We start from the raw sequence: 9,858 nt of genomic DNA, 5'->3' as shown, positions 1-9,858 counted from the left end.
ACACAGCCAGAAACCCTAACCACCTTACCATACATCAAAGAAGTTTCAGAAATGACAGCCAGACTACTAAGACCCCTCGGAATCCTAGTAGCACACAAACCCACCAACACTCTCAAACAAAAACTAACAAACTTAGAAGACCCAGTACAACCCATGGACAAAACCAACGTCATCTACAAAATTCCATGCAAGGACTGCCACAAACACTACGTAGGACAAACAGGAAGAAAGTTAGCCACCAGGATACACGAACACCAGCTAGCCACAAAAAGACACAACCCTCTCTCTCTCGTAGCCCTACACACGGATGAAAATAAACCCACCATTTCGACTGGGACAACACATCTATTCTGGGACAGGCTAAGCAAAGACATGCCAGAGAATTCCTAAAGGCCTGGCACTCCAACCACAACGCCATAAACAAACACATAGATCTAGATACTATCTATCAATCCCTCAGAAAACAAACAGGAAATGACATCACCACAAACCTCTGGAAGCCCATCCAGGTTAAACATATAAATAGAAAGCAGTAGACAACAGCTTCGCTTCACTTGGAGGTCACCACTGATGATGTTACCTAGCCAGGTAATGAAACACCTAGATATCAAACCTACAGCTCAGCGAGCAAACCTACAACCTAAAGTTTACCATATATTGTTAACAGTTTCATGCGGCTCTTTTAAATAAAATACCATCAAACTGAATTGCGTTATACAAATACTCCCAGTAAATGGCCTGACCACCTGCTGGTATCCCTATTAACTTTTGTACATTGTGCACTTTACAGTCCAGGTAACTGGAATATGGTACAACAGTACAATTCTACTGTATCAGGCAGAATGGAAAAAGTTATTTAGTAGATAAATATTTAATAATGGCCATAACTCTTTTTCCTTTTGTTGTTTATTATTTTATATAGAGATCTGGCTCTTGTTTTCCATTTTTTGACACATGCCAAGCATGAATTTCATCCCCTTGAAAACAATACTTCGTGTATAAGTTGACCCCATAATTCCAGCCCAAAAAGCATCTTCGACCCATCCAAGAGTATATATGGTAACTGTGGAAATTTTGAAAATAGTTATGCAACAATCGTGAGATAGATTCATGATTTGACCAAAGGGAGACCTACAATCCCAATGTGTAGGACAATCCAAGACATTGGAAAGGAAAATGGAACAGTGATATGGAAATGCCCAGGGGAGATATTACTTTTATTTTTCCACAGACATTTTAGTTAATCAAGGTAATACCACAAGTGCAACTCACATAGAATGCCCGAATAAATACCCAACGGCTTTGCTTCCTGTGGCAGTGTCAATTAGATTTGGTTAACCTGGGGTACCATGAAATCAACACAAGGATGGAAATCAAAGAAACACTCAGGAGTCTGGGGTGACATATGCTCCAATTATGTGTACACACCCTGGACTCAAATCAAACAGGCAGTCTTTCTTGTATGCAACAATACAAAGGGTATAGCAGGGGCATCGTGGTTTTGATCATATACAGAATGCCCATGACGACAAAGACAATCATGATTACAAGACTAAGAACCAGGGCCCAAGGCCAGTCGTGAGTCCAGAATTGACTGAGGAACCTCAAAACGGACCAGCACTGGTAAAGGAAAATAAAATTATATTTAAAACAATATGCAGCATGATTCCGACATCTCTGACATAAGCATGTTCAAAAAAGACCAGAGCTTTATACTTCAGATTATCAGAAACTATTATAAAACAGATAGCTCAATTCAATAGGGAAGGGACAGCAAAATAAAAGTCAACAGGGAAACACTCAAACAGGGAGTGGAAGCGAAGTCTGGATCATACAATGCAGCAATCCTGTGAAATACCGGGACCTCGGAAGATAATTAATTGATTTGATAACTCTAGACCAAAATATCTGAACTTTAAAGAAACAACTCATTCTGATGTTGAATGAAGTGGAGGTGCAGCACATGTAACCCAAAGCTAACCAGGATGTGACACATTAAATTGAGGCCTTGGTAATGGCAATTCAGAGCCAAACCCAAACAAATAATAAACTAATCAGGCAAGACAGTAAAGCCTCAGAAAAAGAAGTCTGAAATGATGATTGCAGTGTTTATGGTTCATGAATGGTTAAACAGACATGAGAAAACCTTAAACAAATTCAACAAGTCCCTCTACGGATTAGCAATAACCAACTGTCTGAATTAACTGAGACAGCATCCACCATAAATGGTAACAAACTCAAGAGATTTGCCTCAAATTTATTCAACAAATAATAAGGGACAAGGGGAAATGTTGGGAATGAGCTTAGTCATAATTGTGATAACTAATAGCTTGCAATCTGGAGAGGTATACAGTGTTGAGAATATAAACCCAATTAGGAGACGATACGGTGAGGCATCATGGCATCCTTCCTAATGCAATAAAAATACAAAGGAAGATATTATGCACCACCCTTGAGGGGTGCAGCAAAGAAAAATCAATGATCGTGAGCTACCACCAAATCTACAAGACAGAGGAAGTTAAGGGTGGCTTTCACACAACTGCTAACTGTACCATGGAAACCGTGCCAGCTGATATACAGTCTACTCAAGTAACCTATGTGAGGAAAGGCTGCTATTGCGTCACCATGACCCAGTCTTGGTTTCAGCATAGGAATGTATCATATCCCCTGGAAAACAGAACTGTGTGTTTTACACCACAGCTACCATCAAGGGTGGGAAGGGTGGAACTTGTAGACATCCATTGACAGGAGGCGGTCAAGCTAGACCTTAAAAAAAAAGCTGTCAGGATGAACTGGAGTAATATTCAAACAGTTCTCCTACTCCATTCCCCTGCTACCTGAACATATGACCAATTAAGACAGTATTAGAAAGGGTACACAAAATATATCATACCCTAGAAGAGAAAACCAAAGACATCAAAAGAAAAATATAATAAATTGACGATACCACATGGTAGGAGGACACACAGTTGTGCATCAGAGAAGAAAAGTAATTTGTGCACCTTCCAACAAATCTGAACCAAGATGTTCTGAGTAACAGTGACTTATTAATAACTAGGCTTGCTACAGACGCAAGAAATGATTTTAGCAAATCAGATGGTGTATATAATATATAAATCGAGAGGTTTTAGATTAGATTAGACTCCAGACAGTGTAGAAACAGGCCCTTCGGCCCAACAAGTCCACACCAACCTTCCGAAGAGCAACCCACCCAGACACATTCCCCTACATTTACCCCTGACTAATGCACCTAACACTATGGGCAATTTAACATGGTCAATTCACCTAACCTGCACATCTTTGAACTGTGGGAGGAAACCGGAGCACCCAGAGGAAACCCATGCAGACACAGGGAGAATGTGCAAACTCCACACAGACAATTGCCCGAGGCAGGAATTGAACCCAGGTCTCTGGCATTGTGAGGCAGCAGTGGTACCGACTGAGCCGATGAAAAGGCAAATACAAATCTCTCCTCTTCATGTCATAAAAAGCAACATAATTTAATCTCTTCTTCACTGACTTCCAATTTTGATATGACTAGAATAGAATTTGTCAGACAGAGCCCAATGCCAAAATCTGTGGAAGACCAGTTGAACCAACCAAATCTGAAAGCACAAGAATTCTTACTGATACACAAATTAAATATCTGGGACTTGATCCTTCTTCCTACAGAATCTGACAATAAATTATCAGGAAGATGCAGTAGATATGACCTTTCATAATGAAAAATATTCAGACGACGGGCACTGTACTGAAAAAGATCACTGAGGAATTTTATGAAAAGTTAGAGCATCACAATGATTCTGGCATTTCTGCATCTTCAGTCAGAATCATTTTTTTCTTCATCATTAGATGCTTTAAGGACTTTAAGAAAGCAGAAATTAAAACAGCAAGCTCTCTTCGCTGTTAATATTGCCCAAGGCTAGATTATCTGCTACAAGTAAGACAAAGCTGGGTGATCAGAATGAAACCTTACACATGATTCAGCTCAGATTTTGTCAGGTAGTGCATAAAGTCTAGTCCATAAACAGGAAGAAATGTTTTGGATACATTGTGCAGATTCTAATTTATGATATTTGACAGATATTCGGAGATTGAATATGAAAAGGTCCTTGATTGTTATATCAATGATGGGATATTGGTGATAAAATGGAGACCATCTCTGGTACCAGTCGTGAGGAATGGAGTGCAGTTCCCCCTGGTTGTGGCAGAGAAGTTTTATGATTTTCTTATAAGATTTCGGTGGCAGGGTGCCTAAGAATTGAGAAAGATCAGGCAAAAATAATGAACCATTCGTTTTGACCTGGATTACATAGGACGATGCTAAATTTTGTCAAACATATCAAATGATTGAGAAACTCCAACCATCAGTTAAACCAGGCCTTTGATTCACATCCCAGCTTTTGATCAATTATTGGTGGCATTTTATGGGCTTGTGTGGGATGCCTAACCAAAGCCAAGGTAGGTATCAGTTAGTTTTTAACCAACATGGATGTATTTATGCAGTTCCCTGAAGCAGTGCTTTTGTAAAATATGATAGCAAACATTGTAGAATTGGTTCAATTCTTCCTGAGGCAGGGATTACTCAACAAGGTAAAAAGATCAAACTGTGTGTCCCAGATATTTAAAGAAACAATAGCTCGTTTGGTAATAAAATAGTTTTCACCATGATAAAGACCCTTTCTGTCGTGGAGAAAAGAGAAGCCTGAAAATTGAATGCCCTGTTTTCAAAGATGTGAGAATGGCTCGGTCTTCACACTTGCAATGGTTCACAGAGATAAATGGCAATTTAAATAACCTGCTGTATCCATTCAAATTCTATTTTAGTATCTGCTGTTTGGAACCTAGAATGTGCAAATCAGATCAGATCATACCTCTTACAGTGAGTTTACTTTCGATAGCCAAAGTACATCTCTGGAGAAATGATATCCCATGTGGATATGGTCCCAGGATACCGTGGGTGGGGGTTGAACGGGATTAGTTATAGGGGTACCACTGTATCCGTGGATTCGGTTTCTGCGGTTTCAGTTATCCATAGTTGACTGTGGCCCAAAAATATTAAATGGAAAATTCCAGAAATAAACGATTCATAAGTTTCATATTGCACACCATTCTGAGTAACATGGTGAAACCTTCCCATCCTGTCACGCTCAGTACATGACTCATCTCTGTTTGTCCTGTACCCACCTGGCCCACTTTACTCGCATCTAGTTAGTCTCTAGTGATCTTACTGTCTGCATTCGTTGTGCAAGCGGGCATCAGAACCGCCCTGCTTTTGCCATGGGACTATGCCTACATCAGGAAACTATAAGAATTCATTTTGTGTTTTAAACAGCAGTCGCAGCTTTAAACCCACAGAACTCAGCAGCTGCCGGTCCGCCCACGTGACCGGGAGATAGGAGACAGAGGACAGATAAAATCCACACTATACCAACACTACCCATGACTCATAGACCAAAACTCCGGAATTAATTAATATGGAAACCCATCTCCTAATCACATCAAGAGACTGACTGAAACACACCCATACCCATTGATACGGAGCCACCCTGACACAAAGGACAGGCATCCACCAAACAGGAACGGACAGACCAATACACACCAACACCCCAAGGGAACAAAGGGGGGTGCTAGCCCCTGCCCTCACAGAAAGAGACAAGCAGATAATACCCGGACCCGTTTTACATAAACCAATTAGCACCCTATTGTGCGTGCCCTGCAACTCTCCTGGGACGGCAGAAAACATTCTATTTGCACCTACTCCAGTGATGATGGGGAACTATCATCCCATTCATCCTCAAATTCCACACATCCTGACAACTAAAAGTATATAATATGTAGCTGCGCGCGGGAACAGCAGAGCAGCCGAGATTCGGACCTCGGTTGGTCTCCGCCGGCGTTACTGTAGCAATAAACGTTACCGATTGTTGAACCGCACTCTGGGCTCGGACTGATATCATTTCATCCGCGCTAACAGTTGCTACATTAACACAGTGTTGTTGTGAAAATTAACCTTAATTTTGCATAATACTGGATCCAAAGTGCAAAGGTCATGATTCTGGCAGTTCTTCAAAGCCTAAGAGAAGCTATGAAGTGCTTCCCACCAGTGAAAAAGTGTTAATTCCCGACTTGATACAGTCGCTAAGATGTATGGTAAGAATTAATCTTGCGTTCGTGAGCTGGTGAAGAACGAAATTAAAATTTGGTCCAGTTTTGCTGTGGCACCTCAAAAGGCCTTAAGTCTATACGAAGACTTTAAGAAAGAATCCATTGAAAAGAAGGACACAAACTCATTTACAGCAAAGAAGGGATGGTTGCCTAGATTCAAGAATAGATATAATTTGAAAAATATAAAAATTACTGCAGAGGCTGAGTCTGACGATGAAGAAACTGATGCCATGTTTCCAACAAAATTGAAGAAGTTGATCGAGGAGGAAGGCTACATCCAAAACAAATCTTCAATTGCGATGAAACTGGCTTGTTTTGGAAAAAGATGCCAACAGAACATACATTCACAAAAGTGCAAAGCAGGCACCAGGGTTCAAATCCTGGAAGGACAGATTAACTTTGGTACAATGTGGCAATGCCGCAGGACATAGGATCAAGCCAAGCGTGGTTTACCGAGCGAAGAATCCTTGCGCCCTCAAGAATAAAAACAAAATCTATCTGCCCATCTTCTGGCAACACAATCAGAAAATGTGGGTGACAGCCATGCTTTATATCAAATTATTTCGCCAATGCTTCATGCTCCAAGTTAAAAAGTACTTGGAATAAGAAAAGTTGCCATTTAAAGTCTTATTAATGATAGACAATGCACGTGGCCATCCAACATCCATTGCCATCGAGAATGAAAATGTTAAGGTTGTGTTTTTGCCACCAAACACAATCTCTGGACCAGGGGATCATCCAGTGTGTGAAGGCCACATACACCCTAGTGTTTGAGAGGGTTTGAGCACCAATTGATGCAGAGTCTAACCTAGAAATTATGGAATGCTGGAAATCATTCACTTTGCTGAAGCACTAACATTTATCAAAGCGGCAATGGGTGAATTAAACCAGAGACCGTAAATGCCTGTTGGAAGAACTCATGGAGTGAAGTTGTGAATGATTTTAAAGGCTTTCTGGCTATCGATGGCCAGATGAAGAAATCATTTGTGTAGCAAGAGAAGTTGGTGGAGAGGGATTCGTCTATGTGATTGATGAAGAAGTGGAAGAACATATAGAAGAACATTGAGGAGTGTTGACGAATGAGGAATTAGAAAAACTTGTTAAGTCATCAACAGGAGAAGAAGAAACTGAAACAGAACCAGCAATGTGGACATTGGAAAATTTTGGTGAAGTGTTTCGGATTACACAGACTTTAAGGAAAACAAAATCATGGATTACAATCCTAAAATGGAATGCAGCATTAAAGCTACCCATATAATCACCGAAACATTAGAACCTCTCAAGCGAATGTTTGATGAGCTGAAAAGAAAGAAACAACAACTTCCTATCGCAATGTTTTTTCAAAAGATTGAAAACCAAACCATGTCCACTGTCCACGATGAAAAACCATCAACATTGTCTGCTCCTGACATTATCCAACCATCGACATCATCTGCTGCTTCTCCAGCTTCACCGTTCAAAGTGCCAGGATCACCCAAAGCAGATGATCCTCCTTCTGACAACTTTTTGTCAGAAGGTCAGTAGCCTAACACAATGTAACAACGCTTACACCATCACCTCACTTTGTCTCATCATCGTAGGCATCGTATTATTGTCACATCATCATACCATCACAGCAACAACAAAGAATGGAGAAGCAGGTGAGTACCCACAATAGGTTAAGATATATTTTTAAGAAATACATGTAAAAATGGAATGCAAAAATGTATTTAAACTGTGTGTGTGCACATGATATTTTCATTGCTCCATGGTCCCTTAAGGATTAAGCTAAAATGTCAGGAATCCATTCATTCAAGAGAGAGCAAGTTGATAATGTCTTATTGTGCATAATTTATCAATTAAACTTTATCATGGGTATGCATGTAAGCGAAAAACAACTTATATATAGGGTTCGCTACTATCTGCATTTGGTCTCGGAACCGATCCCTCACTACTGTATTCGTTGGCATTGCAGACAAAAGGCAGTTATCTGCCTAAAATGTGCATAAATCCACAGAAATGATCAAATGTTTTGCATCCAACTTCTCAAACAGACTATAAGCACAACATTGAAGGACTTTTATACAAGGCACAATTTTGGAAACATGCATCAAGCCATGGATGCTGAAAATGGGAGAACAATTATAACATGATCAATAAAAAGTGTCTTAGATGAACTGACACGGTAAACAGTTGTGGAAAATGTGTGGAAGTGTTGCTTCTGCAGAAGTCACATACTCAGAAGTTATAAGACTCAGTATTGCTTCAGCAGAAGTCATAAAACTCAGCTATCGGGGGTGGGGGGTGTATGCTAACAATAGGCCACAGACGGATGTGGTAAAACGGTTAGACTAGCAGCTGCAATTGTCATGCACAAGGAACTGGATAGGATAAAGATAACCAAATAAGGCAAGAAATAAACAATGGGTGTGGGGGGGGAGGGGCGATTGAATTACAGTAATGGGGGTGGTAAACAGAGGCGGAGTAAAGCTAGGACTTGTGATAGGCTACGTGCATTAGCAAAATAAACCAATGAGGTAAAAGGGGAAGTACTGAGAGACACAGAGACTGTATAAAAATGTACTGATATTGTTCAGCGGTGTGCCTACTTCTTGGATACTCGCTCTTGCATGAACGTATGAATAAAGACTGCTTCGGAACTTGACTCGGACAAAAACTATTTGGCAGTGAACTTTGTTTCTCACAATTAGGGGCTCATCTGGGATGCTGTCATTACCAGCGGAGTGGTCACCGTCAACGACTGGGAAGACGCGGCCATTTCCTTTTAGAATGGTCCTGTGTGTTTCGTTGGTGGGTGCCCCGTCCAGTTGACTGACAAGGATCCTAGGGGAGTCATTCCGAACCAGAGCAGGAAAATAAGGCAGGCGTGGAAAAGTAGGCACAGCTGCAGCCAAGCAACTCCGTGCACGGACCAAGGTAAGAAAAGAGACTTTTAAGTATTGCCTTGGTGACTGGGAGTGTGATACCTGTCAAATTGAAGGACTGGGGGGATCCAAGATGGCGGCGACCCAGGAAGACTGAGTCTATAGTGCTCCTCCCAAGACTTGGGCACAGTGGGTCACCTACCCCCTACCAAGCTCACCAAATCATTTATAAATCATTTATAACAGTTTAGTAACTCAATTAGTTGTGTAATATTACATTTAAACAACTTAATCCTAAGTTAAAATGACTAAAGGGAAGGGAACCCGCAGCTCTCAGCAAGCAGGAACCCCTCCCCCACACTCTACAGCTGCAGCAGAGGCGTCCACAGCCGCCCCGAGGGACTTACCAACAGTAGCAAGCCTTGCAGAAATGCTTTCCAAGCTTGACTCGAAGATCGATGCCTTTATCGTCAAATCCAGAAATCGTTGGGAGTCGCTCTCGGCCGCGCTGAAGAAGCACGACCGTGAAATTGATGAAATTCAACGCCGAGTCGGAGGGGCGGAGCTAAAGGCCGCGACCTCGGAGACAACCGCTCAATCGGCCGTGGATCAGGTCCGGACTCTCGAGCAGCGAGTCCGGACCTTGGAAAATCATATTGACGACCGCGATAATCGAGGTCGTCGAAAAAATATTCGTTTGCTGGGCCTTCCCGAACAGGAAGAGGAAGGCCAGCTTACAGCATTCCTGGAGCAGTGGCTGCCACAACTTTTAAATCTGCAAGCTGGAACAGGCCAGGTAAGGGTGGAATGGGCCTACCGAGTAGCA

The 9,858-nt window shown here is 41.5% G+C and overlaps 1 protein-coding gene across 4 annotated transcripts in view; it reads left to right on the top strand.

The window, feature by feature from the left end:
- Positions 1–9,858, top strand: part of LOC122541445 (zinc-binding protein A33-like) — an 83,835-nt gene that overhangs the window by 47,937 nt on the left and 26,040 nt on the right. For 2 of the 4 annotated variants that reach the window (XR_006309601.1, XR_006309602.1), the window contains exon 7: positions 8,859–9,084. The exons of the other annotated variants lie outside the window; for them this stretch is intronic. The gene's annotated coding sequence lies outside the window, so the exon portion shown is untranslated. The remainder of the gene's footprint in view (positions 1–8,858; positions 9,085–9,858) is intronic. 4 annotated transcript variants of the gene reach the window in all.

The sequence above is a fragment of the Chiloscyllium plagiosum genome, chromosome 37, assembly GCF_004010195.1.
Source record: "Chiloscyllium plagiosum isolate BGI_BamShark_2017 chromosome 37, ASM401019v2, whole genome shotgun sequence".
NCBI lineage: Eukaryota > Metazoa > Chordata > Chondrichthyes > Orectolobiformes > Hemiscylliidae > Chiloscyllium > Chiloscyllium plagiosum.
This window is presented reverse-complemented; position numbering and strand designations above follow the sequence as displayed.